This window comes from Balaenoptera borealis, assembly GCF_965194805.1.
Source record: "Balaenoptera borealis genome assembly, chromosome: 13".
Classification (NCBI taxonomy): Eukaryota; Metazoa; Chordata; class Mammalia; order Artiodactyla; family Balaenopteridae; genus Balaenoptera; species Balaenoptera borealis.
Window position 1 is genome coordinate 24,496,398 of NC_138870.1, and position 14,991 is coordinate 24,511,388.

General features: G+C 37.0%; 1 protein-coding gene across 14 annotated transcripts in view; it reads left to right on the top strand.

The window, feature by feature from the left end:
- Positions 1 to 14,991, top strand: part of CCDC91 (coiled-coil domain containing 91) — a 422,422-nt gene that overhangs the window by 72,118 nt on the left and 335,313 nt on the right. The window lies entirely within an intron of this gene.

The following is a 14,991-nucleotide window of genomic DNA, read 5'->3' on the forward strand; positions in this document are numbered from 1 at the left end:
CTTTTTGCCTTTATCAGTTGTTACTGTGTTTTATGATATTTAATTTTGCTGACCAGATTTCTTTACATTTCTCTGAATCGCTTATATAGACTTCTAATAAAGAGAAGGAAAAATATGAGAATATTTAGAATAGAGAGCCCAAGTTTTATTAACTCATTTATTTTTAAACCTTTAAGTATGTGTAGGTCATTTTACTTTTAAGGGCTTTTGGTGTTCAGTACAAAAAACAAATCAGGCAGCTGGTTTTCCAGTTCTTGGATACTACTTGCAAAGCAGTGTATTGGGTAATATGGGGGTGTATAATGACAGGGTTGAAAGATGGACTCTATCCTCATGGGAGCTGTGTAGTCCATTAGGGAAAATTACACAAGTATAATACAAATTTTAAGGGAGATATTACTCTGTGATTGGGGAAAAAAAAAGTTATAGTACTTCAAAGAAGTCAACCCTGGTAGCTATGCTTGTTTTCGGCTAAAGGAGAGGATGAGAAGGGAAAATAAAGATTGTAAAATGTTATGAACTTAATGATAGTGTAAGACTTGATTATTTGAATATTAAGCTGTATTCGGTCATGTTTCTTTTGGTCAGTTCAAATGGGATTTTATTTTAAAGATGTGCCTTACACTGCCATCTTGCTTATTAAGGTTGATATAAGGGAGAGGTTTTCTTGTGGCTAGATAATTCTAGATTTTTCCCTTCAGATGTGTGACATAAGATAGATGTATTAGTAAATATTGATGTTGAAAATTTTGTAAAAGGTTTTGTTTTTGGATTGGCCTGCCCGTCTGTCCTCTCTTCCACCTACCCTCCTAGTCTTGTTCTTGAAGGATGAATGTGAGCTTATCAGGTAGATAACGTCCTTCATGAAAGGGCATTGCAGGAAGGAGACGTGTGTAAGGAGATGGCATATACTATGTACCCATTAAATGTTAGTTGGTTTTTTAAATAAACTTTTATTTTTTATTTTTTATTTTATTTTATTTTTTTTAAACATCTTTATTGAAGTACAATTGCCTTACAATGGTGTGTTAGCTTCTGCTTTATAACAAAGTTAATCAGTTATACATATACAATATGTTCCCATATCTCTTCCCTCTTGCATCTCCCTCCCTCCCACCCTCCGCATCCCACCCCTCTAGGTGGTCACAAAGCACCGAGCTGATCTCCCTGTGCTATGCAGCTGCTTCCCACCAGCTATCCATCTTACATTTGGTAGTGTATATATGTCCATGACACTCTCTCACCCTGTCACATCTCACCCCACCCCCTCCCCATATCCTCAAGTCCATTCTCTAGTAGGTCTGTGTTTTTATTCCTGTCTTGCCACTAGGTTCTTCATGGCCTTTTTTTTCCCTTAGATTCCGTATATATGTGTTAGCATACTGTATTTGTTTTTCTCTTTCCGACTCACCTCACTCCGTATGACAGACTCTAACTCCATCCACCTCATTACAAATACCTCCATTTCATTTCTTTTTATGGCTGAGTAATATTCCATTGTATATATGTGCCACATCTTCTTTATCCATTCATCTGTCGATGGACATTTAGGTTGCTTCCATGTCCTGGCTATTGTAAATAGAGCTGCAATGAACATTTTGGTACATGACTCTTTTTGACCTATGGTTTTCTCAGGGTATATGCCCAGTAGTGGGATTGCTGGGTCGTATGGTAGTTCTATTTTTAGTTTTTTAAGGAACCTCCATACTGGCTGTATCAATTTACATTCCCACCAACAGTGCAAGAGAGTTCCCTTTCCTCCACACCCTCTCCAGCATTTATTGTTTCTAGATTTTTTGATGATGGCCATTCTGACCGGTGTGAGATGATATCTCATTGTAGTTTTGATTTGCATTTCTCTAATGATTAATGATGTTGAGCATTCTTTCATGTGTCTGTTGGCCATCTGTATATCTTCTTTGGAGAAATGTCTATTTAGGTCTTCTGCCCATTTATGGATTGGGTTGTTCGTTTTTTTGTTATTGAGCTGCATGAGCTGCTTGTAAATCTTGGAGATTAATCCTTTGTCAGTTGCTTCATTTGCAAATATTTTCTCCCATTCTGATGGTTGTCTTTTGGTCTTGTTTATGGTTTCCTTTGCTGTGCAAAAGCTTTTAAGTTTCATTAGGTCCCATTTGTTTATTTGTGTTCTTATTTCCATTTCTCTGGGAGCTGGGTCAAAAAGAATCTTACTGTGATGTATGTCATAGAGTGTTCTGCCTATGTTTTCCTCTAAGAGTTCGATAGTGTCTGGTCTTACACTTAGGTCTTTAATCCATTTTGAGTTTATTTTTGTGCATGGTGTCAGGGAGTGTTCTAATTTCATACTTTTACATGTACCTGTCCAATTTTCCCAGCACCACTTATTGAAGAGGCTGTCTTTTCTCCACTGTATATGCTTGCCTCCTTTATCAAAGATAAGGTGACTATATGTGCGTGGGTTTATCTCTGGGCTTTCTATCCTGTTCCATTGATCTATATTTCTGTTTTTGTGCCAGTACCAAACTGTCTTGATTACTGTAGCTTTGTAATATAGTCTGAAGTCAGGGAGCCTGATTCCCCCAGCTCCATTTTTCATTCTCAAGATTGCTTTGGCTATTCGGGGTCTTTTGTGTTTCCATACAAATTGTGAAATTTTTTGTTCTAGTTCTGTGAAAAATGCCAGTGGTAGTTTGATAGGGATTGCATTGAATCTGTAGATTGCTTTGGGTAGTAGACTCATTTTCACAATGTTGATTCTTCCAATCCAGGAACATGGTATATCTCTCCATCTGTTTGTATCATCTTTAATTTCTTTCATCAGTGTCTTATAATTTTCTGCATACAGGTCTTTTGTCTCCTTAGGTAGGTTTATTCCTAGATATTTTATTCTTTTTGTTGCAATGGTAAACGGGAGTGTTTTCTTAATTTCACTTTCAGATTTTTTGTCATTAGTGTATAGAAATGCAAGAGATTTCTGTGCATTAATTTTGTATCCTGCTACTTTACCAAATTCATTGATTAGCTCTAGGAGTTTTCTGGTAGCATCTTTAGGATTCTCTATGTATAGTATCATGTCATCTGCAAACAGTGACAGCTTTACTTCTTCTTTTCCGATTTGGATTCCTTTTATTTCTTTGTCTTCTCTGATTGCTGTGGCTAACACTTCCAAAACTATGTTGAATAATAGTGGTGAGAGTGGGCAACCTTGTCTTGTTCCTGATCTTAGTGGAAATGGTTTCAGTTTTTCACCATTGAGGACAATGTTGGCTGTGGGTTTGTCATATATGGCCTTTATTATGTTGAGGAAAGTTCCCTCTATGCCTACTTTCTGCAGGGCTTTTATCATAAATGGGTGTTGAATTTTGTCGAAAGCTTTCTCTGCATCTATTGAGATGATCATATGGTTTTTCTCCTTCAATTTGTTAATATGGTGTATCACATTGATTGATTTACGTATATTGAAGAATCCTCGCATTCCTGGGATAAACCCCACTTGATCATGGTGTATGATCCTTTTAATGTGCTGTTGGATTCTGTTTGCGAGTATTTTGTTGAGGATTTTTGCATCTATGTTCATCAGTGATATTGGCCTGTAGTTTTCTTTCTTTGTGACATCTTTGTCTGGTTTTGGTATCAGGGTGATGGTGGCCTCGTAGAATGAGTTGTGGAGTGTTCCTCCCTCTGCAATATTTTGGAAGAGTTTGAGAAGGATAGGTGTTAGCTCTTCTCTAAATGTTTGATAGAATTCACCTGTGAAGCCATCTGGTCCTGGGCTTTTGTTTGTTGGAAGGTTTTTAATCACAGTTTCAATTTCAGTGCTTGTGATTGGTCTGTTCATATTTTCTATTTCTTCCTGGTTCAGTCTCGGCAGTTTGTGCATTTCTAAGAATCTGTCCATTTCTTCCAGGTTGTCCATTTTATTGGCGTAGAGTTGCTTGTAGTAATCTCTCATGATCTTTTGTATTTCTGCAGTGTCAGTGGTTACTTCTCCTTTTTCATTTCTAATTCTATTGATTTGAGTCTTCTCCCTTTTTCTCTTGATGAGTCTGGCTAATGGTTTATCAATTTTGTTTATCTTCTCAAAGAACCAGCTTTTAGTTTTATTGATTTTTGCTATTGTTTCCTTCATTTCTTTTTCATTTATTTCTGACCTGATCTTTATGATTTCTTTCCTTCTGCTAGCTTTGGGGTTTTTTTGTTCTTCTTTCTCTAATTGCTTTAGGTGCAAGGTTAGGTTGTTTATTCGAGATGTTTCCTGTTTCTTGAGGTAGGCTTGTATTGCTATAAACTTCCCTCTTAGCACTGCTTTTGCTGCGTCCCATAGGTTTTGGGTCGTCGTATCTCCATTGTCATTTGTTTCTAGGTATTTTTTGATTTCCCCTTTGATTTCTTCAGTGATCACTTCATTATTAAGTAGTGTATTGTGTAGCCTCCATGTGTTTGTATTTTTTACAGATCTTTTCCTGTAATTGATATCTAGTCTCATAGCGTTGTGGTCAGAAAAGATACTTGATACGATTTCAATTTTCTTAAATTTACCAAGGCTTGATTTGTGACCCAAGATATGATCTATCCTGGAGAATGTTCCATGCGCACTTGAGAAAAATGTGTATTCTGTTGTTTTTGGGTGGAATGTCCTATAAATATCAATTAAGTTCATCTTGTTTAATGTATCATTTAAAGCTTGTGTTTCCTTATTTATTTTCATTTTGGAGGATCTGTCCATTGGTGAAAGTGGGGTGTTAAAGTCCCCTACTATGATTGTGTTGCTGTCGATTTCCCCTTTTATGGCTGTTAGTATTTGCCTTATGTATTGAGGTGCTCCTATGTTGGGTGCATAAATATTTACAATTGTTATACCTTCCTCTTGGATCGATCCCTTGATCATTATATAGTGTCCTTCTTTGTCTCTTATAATATTCTTTATTTTAAAGTCTATTTTGTCTGATATAAGAATTGCTACTCCAGCTTTCTTTTGATTTCCATTTGCATGGAATATCTTTTTCCATCCCCTCACTTTCAGTCTGTATGTGTCTCTAGGTCTGAAGTGGGTCTCTTGTAGACAGCATATATATGGGTCTTGTTTTTGTATCCATTCAGCCAGCCTGTGTCTTTTGGTGGGAGCATTTAATCCATTTACATTCAAGGTAATTATCGATATGCATGTTCCCATTCCCATTTTTTTAAATGTTTTGGGTTTGTTATTGTAGGTGTTTTCCTTCTCTTGTGTTTCCTGCCTAGAGAAGTTCCTTTAGCATTTGTTGTAAAGCTGGTTTTGTGGTGCTGAACTCTCTCAGCTTTTGCTTGTCTGTAAAGGTTTTAATTTCTCCATCAAATCTGAATGAGATCCTTGCTGGGTAGAGTAACCTTGGTTGTAGGTTTTTCTACTTCATCACTTTAAGTATATCCTGCCACTCCCTTCTGGCTTGCAGAGTTTCTGCTGAAAGATCAGATGTTAACCTTATGGGGATTCCCTTGTGTGTTATTTGTTGTTTTTCCCTTGCTGCTTTTAATATGTTTTCTTTATATTTAATTTTTGACAGTTTGATTAATATGTGTCTTGGCGTGTTTCTCCTTGGGTTTATCCTGTATGGGACTCTCTGTGCTTCCTGGACTTGATTAACTATTTCCTTTCCCATATTAGGGAAGTTTTCAACTATAATCTCTTCAAATATTTTCTCAGTCCCTTTCTTTTTCTCTTCTTCTTCTGGGACCCCTATAATTCGAATGTTGGTGCGTTTAATGTTGTCCCAGAGGTCTCTGAGACTGTCCTCAGTTCTTTTCATTCTTTTTTCTTTATCCTGCTCTGCAGTAGTTATTTCCACCATTTTATCTTCCAGGTCACTTATCCTTTCTTCTGCCTCAGTTATTCTGCTATTGATCCCATCTAGAGTATTTTTAATTTCATTTATTGTGTTTTTCATCGTTGCTTGGTTCCTCTTTAGTTCTTCTACGTCCTTGTTAAATGTTTCTTGCATTTTGTCTATTCTATTTCCAAGATTTTGGATCATCCTTACTATCATTATTCTGAATTCTTTTTCAGGTAGACCACCTATTTCCTCTTCATTTGTTAGGTCTGGTGTGTTTTGACCCTGCTCCTTCAACTGCTGTGTGTTTTTCTGTCGTCTCATTTTGCTTATCTTACTGTGTTTGGGGTCTCCTTTTCACAGGCTGCAGGTTCGTAGTTCCCGTTGTTTTTGGTATCTGTCCCCAGTGGGTAAGGTTGGTTCAGTGGGTTGTGTAGGCTTCCTGGTGGAGGGGACTATTGCCTGTGTTCTGGTGGATGAGGTTGAATCTTGTCTTTCTGGTGGGCACGTCCACGTCTGGTGGTGTGTTTTGGGGTGTCTGTGGCCTTATGATTTTAGGCAGCCTCCCTGCTAATGGATGGGGCTGTGTTCCTGTCTTGCTACTTGTTTGGCATAGGGTGTCCAGCCCTGTAGCTTGCTGGTCGTTGAGTGAAGCTGGGTCTTGATGTTGAGATGGAGATCTCTGAGAGATTTTTGCCGTTTGGTATTACGTGGAGCTGGTAGGTCTCTTGTGGACCAGTGTCCTGAAGTTGGCTCTCCCACCTCAGAGGCACAGCCCTGATGCCTGGCTGGAGCACCAAGAGCCTTTCATCCACACAGCTCAGAATATAAGGGAGAAAAAAATAGAAAGATAAAAAGAGGATAAAATAAAATAAAGCTATTATAATAAAAAATAAGAAAAAAAATTATTAAGAGTAAATGTATTCAGAAAAAATTTTTTTTTAATTTTTAGAAACAGATTTATTAATTTTTTATAGTAAAAAATAAGAAAAAGATTTTTAAGAAAAAAATTTATTAAGAAAAAAAATTTTAATTTTTTAAAATAAAAAATATGAAAAAACTTATTAAAAAATTTTTTAATTTCTAAAAATAGAAAATACGGAAAAAATTATTAAGAAAGCATATATTAGGAAAAAAAAATTTTTTTAAGTTAAAAAAAAAAAAAAAAAAAAATGGACGGACCTAACCCTAGGACTGATGGTGAAAGCAAAGCTATACAGACAAAATCTCACCCAGAAGCATACACATATACACTCACAAAAAAAGGAAAAGGGGAAATTAATATATCCTGCTCCTAAAGTCCACCTTTTGAATTTGGGATGATTCGTTGTCTATTCAGGTATTCAACAGATGCAGGCACATCAAGTTGTTTGTGGAGCTTTAATCAGCTGCTTCTGAGGCTGCTGGGGGAGATTTCCCTTTCTCTTCTTTGTTCATACAGCTCCCAGCGTTCAGCTTTGGATTTGGACCCGCCTCTGCATGTACGTTGTCTGAGGGCATCCGTTCCCCGCCCAGACAGAACGGGGTTAAAGGAGCAGCTGCTTCGGGGGCTCTGGCTCACTCAGGCCGGGGGAGGGAGCGGTACGGAGGAGGCGGGGCGAGCCTGCGGCGTCAGAGGCGTCGTTGCAGCAGCCTGAGGCGCGCCGTGTGTTCTCCAGGGGAAGTTGTCCCTGGATCACGGGAGCCTGGCAGTGGCGAGCTGCACCGGCTCCCGGGAGGGGCAGTGTGGAGAGTGACCTGGGCTCGCACACGGGCTTCTTGGTGGCGGCAGCAGCAGCCTTAGCGTTTCCTACCAGTCTCTGGGGTCCGCGCTGTTAGCCGCGGCTCGCGCCCACCTCTGGAGTTCGTCTAGGCGGCGCTCTGAATCCCCTCTCCTTGCGCGCCGTGAAACAAAGAGGCAAGAAAAAGTCTCTTGCCTCCTCGGCGGCTGCAGACCTCCTCTCCGGCTCCCTCCCGGCTCGCCGCGGCACGCCAACCCCTTCAGGCTGTGTTCACGCCTCCAACCCCAGTCCTCTCCCTGCGATCCGACCGAAGCCCGCACCTCAGCTCCCAGCCCCGCCTGCCCCAGCGGGTGAGCAGACAAGCCTCTCGGGCTGGTGAGCGCTGCTCGGCGCTGAGCCTCTGTGCGGGAATCTCTCCATTTTTCCCTCTGCGCCCCTGTTGCTGTGGGATCCGCGCTGATAGCCGCGGCTCGCACCCGTCTCTGGATTTCGTTTAGGCAGCGCTCTGAATCCCCTCTCCTTGCGCGCCGCGAAACAAAGAGGCAAGAAAAAGTCTCTTGCCTCTTCGGCAGCTGCAGACTTTTTCCCGGACTCCCTCCCGGCTCGCACCAAAGCCCGAGCCTCAGCTCCCAGCCCCCGCCCGCCCCGGCGAGTGAGCAGACAAGCCTCTCGGGCTGGTGAGTGCTGGTTGGCGCCGAGCCTCTGTGCGGGAGTCTCTCCGCTTTGCCCTCTGCACCCCTGTGGCTGCGCTCTCCTCCGTGGCTCCGAAGCTTCCCCCCTCTGCCACCCGCAGTCTCTGCCCGCAAAGGGGCTTCCTAGTGCCTGGAAACCTTTCCTCCTTCATGGCTCCCTCCCACTGGCGCAGGTCCCGTCCCTATTCTTTTGTCTCTGTTATTTCTTTTTTCTTTTACCCTACCCAATTACGTGGGGATTTTCTTGCCTTTTGGGAGGTCTGACGTCTTCTGCCAGCGTTCAGTGGGTGTTCTGTAGAAGCAGTTCCACGTGTAGATGTATTTCTGCTGTATCTGTGGGAAGGAAGGTGATCTCCGCGTCTTACTCTTCCGCCATCTTGCCCCTACCTCCAAACTTTTATTTTAAAATAGTTTTAGATTCACATAAATACTTCAAGATAGTACAGAGTTCCTTTATATCCCACTCGTATTTTCTTTTATTATTATCATTTTATATTGATATGGTATATTTGTTATAATTCATGAAGCAATATTGATACATAATTATTAACTAAAGTCCATACTTTACTCAGATTTCCATAATTTTTACCTACTGTCCCTTTTCTATTTTAGAATCCTGTCCATGATATACACTGAATTTAGTGGTCATGTCTCCTTAGGCCCCTCTTAACTGTGATGGTTTCTTAAACTTTGCTTGTTTTTGATGACAATGATAGTTTTGAGGAGTATTGGGCAGTTATTTTGTAGATTTTCCTTCATTTGAGATTTGTCTAATGCGTCACTCATGATTAGACTGGAGTTATGGGTTTTGGGGAGGAAGACCACAGAGGTAAAGTGTCATTTTCATCACATCATATTAAGGATACATATTGTCAATCTGATTTATCACTGTTGATATTGAACCATGATCATTTGGCAGAACGAGTGTTTGTCAGATTTCTCCGCTATAAAATTATTCTCCTTCTTCCCTTTCCATACTGTTCTTTTAAGAATAGGGAGTTATGCTTTACATCTTTGAGAGTGGAGTATCTACATAAATTATTTGAAATTTTTCTACATGGAAGTTTTGTCTATTTTTCCTTATTTATTCATTCAAGTATTTATATCAGTATGAACTCATGGATATTTATTTTATATACTTTGAATTATAATCCAAGTACTTAATTTTGTTGGACAAATTCTAGCTTTGGCCGATGGGAGATCTTTCAGTTGACTCTCTTTAACCATCATTTTGTGGTGTGTGTGTGTGTGTGTGTGTGTGTGTGTATGTTAGTACTTACTTTCCAACACTACAAGAAGATTCTCCAGGCTCATCTTTATGCTTCCTGCCCAACTCTTAGAATCAGACATTTTCTCAAAGAGGTCTGTATTCTTCTATTAGAGAATGGTATTTGAAACCATCGTTTGGGTGCTAGGTGTTCTCATTGCTATCAGGGTGTGGATGCTTGTAGACTTTCTCAGCTGACAGAGAAAGAAAACACGTGAGTATAAATATTTCTGTACGTAACCATCTTTATCTATATTGAACTAACCATGGCTTCATATTGGTGTTTTCATCTCTAACCCATTACTGCCAGTATCATTCCTGCTTCCTCCTCGCTTATTTGAAACCTTCTCTCCAGCAGTGAGAGATCTGGCTTCCATCATCTGCCATTCGTGGACTTTATTGTTCAATTCCAGTATATACATGTATAGTAGTTTCAGAATGATACTTGAGTACAGTGCTTGTGTACAGTTCCATTTGTTTTTAGTGTTACAGACTACTTATTTCCAAAGATACTTAGCTCCTTTCTCTCCTCAGTGAGCATGTTTTGTACATTTGTAATGCAATTAGATTATTTGATCACATTTTACATTCTATTCTGAGATCTCTCAATTTCTAAATTATTTTAAAATTTTGCATACAGTAAGGTTCATTCTGTGTTATAAAGTTCTGTGGGTTTTGATAGTGTCATGTATGCACTGTTACAGTATCATGCAAAATAGCTTTACTTCCTTAAAAAAATCTCCTATGCTTCACCTATTCAACATTCCCCACCTTTACCCCTAGCAACCATTGATCTGTTTACCATCTCTCTAGTTTTGCTTTTTTCAGAGTGTCATATAATTGTAGTCATGCAGTATATAACCTTCTCAGACTGGCTTCTTTCACTTAGTACTGTTCATTTAAGATTGATCCTTGTCTTTTTGTGGCTTGACGGCTCATTCCTCTTTATCACTGTCAAGTATTCCATTGTGTGGATGTATCTCAGTTTGTTATTCTTTTCCATATTGAAGGACTTCTTGGTTGTTTCCAGTTTTTGGTGATTGTGAATAAAACTTATATGAACATTCTCCTGCAAGTTTTTGTGTATATATATATTATTTTTAATATCTTAGAGTCCATGTTAGTTATACTGTACATAAATAATATATTAAGTTTGTACTTAGTAGACCTTATCCTATTCTGAGATATAATTTTTGAAAAATAAATTGGTTTTAGTTTTAATGTTTAGAATAGAACCAGTCACATACTCTAAATAGACAGGCTTCAATAATATTTGGTTATTTATAATTGTTAGTTAATAACCTTGGCATTATAAATAAATATGATTTGTAGGCAAAATTTATAGTAACATGGTAGTAAGACTCCATTAACCCTAAGGGGAGTACCCAGTTGGACTCTAGGGATTCAACAGGGTTAATGAACTTTAGGAAACAAAACAATTTCTTACTAGGGTCCAATCAGAATCAACTTTATTATTATTTGTTTAATTATGAAATATTTATATTCTGCTGTATGTGGGGAATACAAATGGGAGCAAGACAGAAACTTAGGCAGAAAATAGAGTAGGTGCTGTTGTTAAGCGGCTACAGATAAAAAAATTCATTTTTAAAATAAAGTTTATTCATTCAGCAAATAATGATTGAGCAATTATAGTATGTCAGCCATTGTCGATGGGGATATGATGATGACCAAGAGAAGGGTATTTGATGAATAGTATTGAAAAGCTTTGAATTAAAATAATTCAGGTAAACAAAATAGAGGACCTGGCAGTAGATCCCTGTACGTACAACAATGTTATATATGAAAATTCAATTTAGGAGAATGGAGGTAGGTTATTTAATAACTAGTTCTGGCACATCTGGTTATCCCATTTTAGGGAAATAAAATTGGATCCCTATCTTATACAATATACAAAAATAAATTCCACATGGAAAGCATAATAAAAATTGTGCACTAAATATAGGAGATTACATGTGTATTCTTGGGGTGAGGGAGACATTAACCACCATTAAAAATCTATAAACTATAAAGAAAGAAAGCTATATTTGACTTTATGAAACAACTTTTGAATGAGAAAATATAGCATACGAACAGTGGATTTGATAAAAATATTTACAGTGCAGAGGAAGGGCAAAATGGATATCTCTTACATGAAATAACTACTTAGATATTGCCAAAAAGGGAGCAAACAACAATACAGGAAAATTAGTACAAGATATGAAGGAAATCCAAATGTCCAACAACATATAAAAAAATGTTCATACTCACTAGTAGAGTAATGCAAATTAAGGTAACAATGTAATATAACTTTATATCTATCAAACTGCCTCCTCAGCCCCTACCCTTCATGGAAAAGGAAAAAGAAAAAGAGAAAAGGACCAACAATAATCTTTTGCTGGCAGGAAACTAAGGGAAAAAGCTATTTTTATACTTTGTTGGTAGAAAGATGGATTAATGGAGCCTTTTTGGAAGATGATCTGACAACATCTATTAAAATTAAAAATATACTGTATATACTAGTTGACCTAGCAATCTCATGATTTGGAATCTAGCCCATAGAAAAATACCTCCACATATAAAAGTTTCTGTACAAGCATTTGTTTGTAGTGGCAAAAAACCAGAAACAAAGTACATATCTATTGGTAGAGGAATGGCTGAATAAATATGTATTTATTATATATCTAAAGGATGGAATCTTAGTAGCAGTTAAAAAGAATGAATCAGATATATACCACCAGTAGACTAGGAGGGATTTCCATTGGGTATTATGATGTGAGAAAAAATAAGGTAATGAAAAATGTGTGTGACATCCTATATTTTAAAGAAAATGCAATGACAATACCATTATGTATGTAGATGTGTATATGAGAATACATAATTGGATATGATTATATGAGAATAGAGATACAGGCTAGATACATATTAGGTTGTTTACTTGGACTGTCTGGGTCAGTAGATGGGTGGCACTGTTGTGTGTGAAAGGAAGGAAGGTATATGTGAGATAGGGGACCACGTTCATAAAGGAAAAAGAAAGATTGGATTAAAAACAACAGTTTTATGATGGTATGATCATACTTATGCTCTAAAGTTAAAATTATATATTTACGTATTTATATCTATAAACGACTTTTTAAAAACTGCATGTAGTGGTGTTAATTAGTATACCTCCTTTGGAAAGTGATTCAACAAACTTCATCAAGCAGTGTTCATAGTCTTTGAGCTAATCATTCTGTATCTGGGAGTTTATACTAAGGCCTAAAACAATAAAAAGTTAATGCATAACGAAGTCATTGTGTTGTTGGCTCTATATTAGGGAATATGTTAGATAAACTTTAATGTTTAAAAATAGGAAAATGGTTAAATTGTCATGTTGATGGACTATTATGGAGGCATAAGTAATACAGTCATGAAGAGTACAGTTACAAAGCCAGTAATGACTTAGAACTATATTAATGGTGTAATATATGAAAAAGAAATTTATAATTTCATGTGTAATTTAAACACATGTATATATTTGAGTACTGGAAGTGAATAGGATAAAATGAAAACAGTATGTAGGGCATCATAGTGAATTGTTTTTATCTTGTTTTGACAATAAAATTCTCGAGAAAAGTATAGTTCAAATATTGCAAAGCAAAATTTAGAAGAAATACTCATTAAAAATTAATATCTAGCCCTATAATAGGTGTTCCTAGTGATAAAATAATTTTTAAGTATGCTTTAGGCATTTGCAGACTGCTTAACTTTGGAGTTAATTGAGCATCTTTATCAATATCCTAAAAATTTCAGTCTCTTCATGATTTACTAATGAGAAATCTTTGGTTTCATGTACCATATTTCTTACTAGGAGAAAAATGTTGAGTATTTGGAAATAACATAGTTTCATACTTCTAAACTTATAGTATTGATATAGATTCAGACAGCCAATTCTGTAACAGCTTAGCTATTGTATTTTATTCAATTATTTGATGACTGAAACCTTTAACTTTTTTTTCAGATTTGAAGAGTATGTATGAGGAGTAAGTAGCTGAGATGTTTATTACATATTAGAGGAGAAAGATAATTTGCTTTTAATTTCCTATCCTATTTTGAGGGATCTTTCCAAATCTCTCATATGCTTTACTTTTTTGTGTGTTTGTGTGTATCTTACCTCACATTAGGTTTTATGAGAGTTTGTGTACTTTATTTATCTGGTGTGGGTTCTCTGAATTTTCTTGGTTTGTGTTTGTTGTCTTTAATTAATTTTGAAAAACTCTCAGCCAATATCTCTTTAAATATTTCTCTCTGTTTTCTCTTTTCTTTTGCAATTTTAATTACACATATGATAGGGCCTCTGACACTGTCCTGCAGTTCAAGGATGGATACTTTTTTCTCAATATATGTTTGTATGTGTTTCAATTTGGATAATTTCTGTTGATCTATTTTCAAGGTCACTGCTTTTTTTTTTCTGTTCTGTGCATTATGATGATAACCCCATAAAAGATATTTCCCTCTCTGATACTGTGTTTTTCATTACCAGCGTTTCCATTTTACTCTTTTTAATAGTTTCCATCTGTCTGTTGATAGCCACGGTATGCATGTTTTCTAGCTTTCCACTGTATTCTTACATTAATCACAGTTGCTTTTTTTTTTTTTTTTTTTTTAATTCCTGTCATCTGGATCATCTCCTGGTCTCCTGGCCTGGTTTTGTTGATCTCTTTGTCTCTTGACAATTTTCTTTCTTTTTTGTTTGTCTCATAATTTTTGTTGCTGTTTATAAAAGACTGAGGTAAATAGTATTTATGCCTCAAAATGGGCACACCTCTTCTGTCAAGTCACTGGTGTTGGTGTTTCTAAAACGTACTAAATTAATGCATTATGAACCTAAGGCAGTTACGTGATAAATTGGTGAGCCAATTCAAAGGAAAATACAGTATAAGACAAAACATTTTAAAAGAGACACATTTAGATTTTATTTTAGTAAAATACATACTTTAACTTTTTTAAAATGTGTGGATTTAAAAAAAACTTTTCATTTTGAAATGTTTGTAGATTCATAAGAAGTTGCAAAGATAGTACAGAGAAGTCCTGCTTACTTTTCATTCAGTTTCCCAAATGGTTATATTTCATGTAACTGTAGTACAATATCAAAACCAGGAAGTTGATATTGGTACAGTGTGTGTGTGTACAGTTCTGTCATTTTACCACAGAACCAATATCAAATCAAAACACATAACTATTCTGTCACCAATAAGATATCCTTGTGCTACCCTTTTATAGTCAGCCCTACTCCCTCCCTCCCCACCATCCCCAACCTCTAGCAACCACTAATTTGTTCTCCATATTTACAATTTTGTCATTCTAACAATGTTATATAAATGGAATCATACAGTATTTGACCTTTTGAGATTGGCTTTTTTTCACTCAGTATAATGCCCTTGAGATCCATCCAACTTGTTGCGTGTATCAGTAGTTCTTTTCTTTTTAATGCTGACTAATACTACAGTGGCATGGATGTGGCACAGTTCGATTAACCGTTCGCT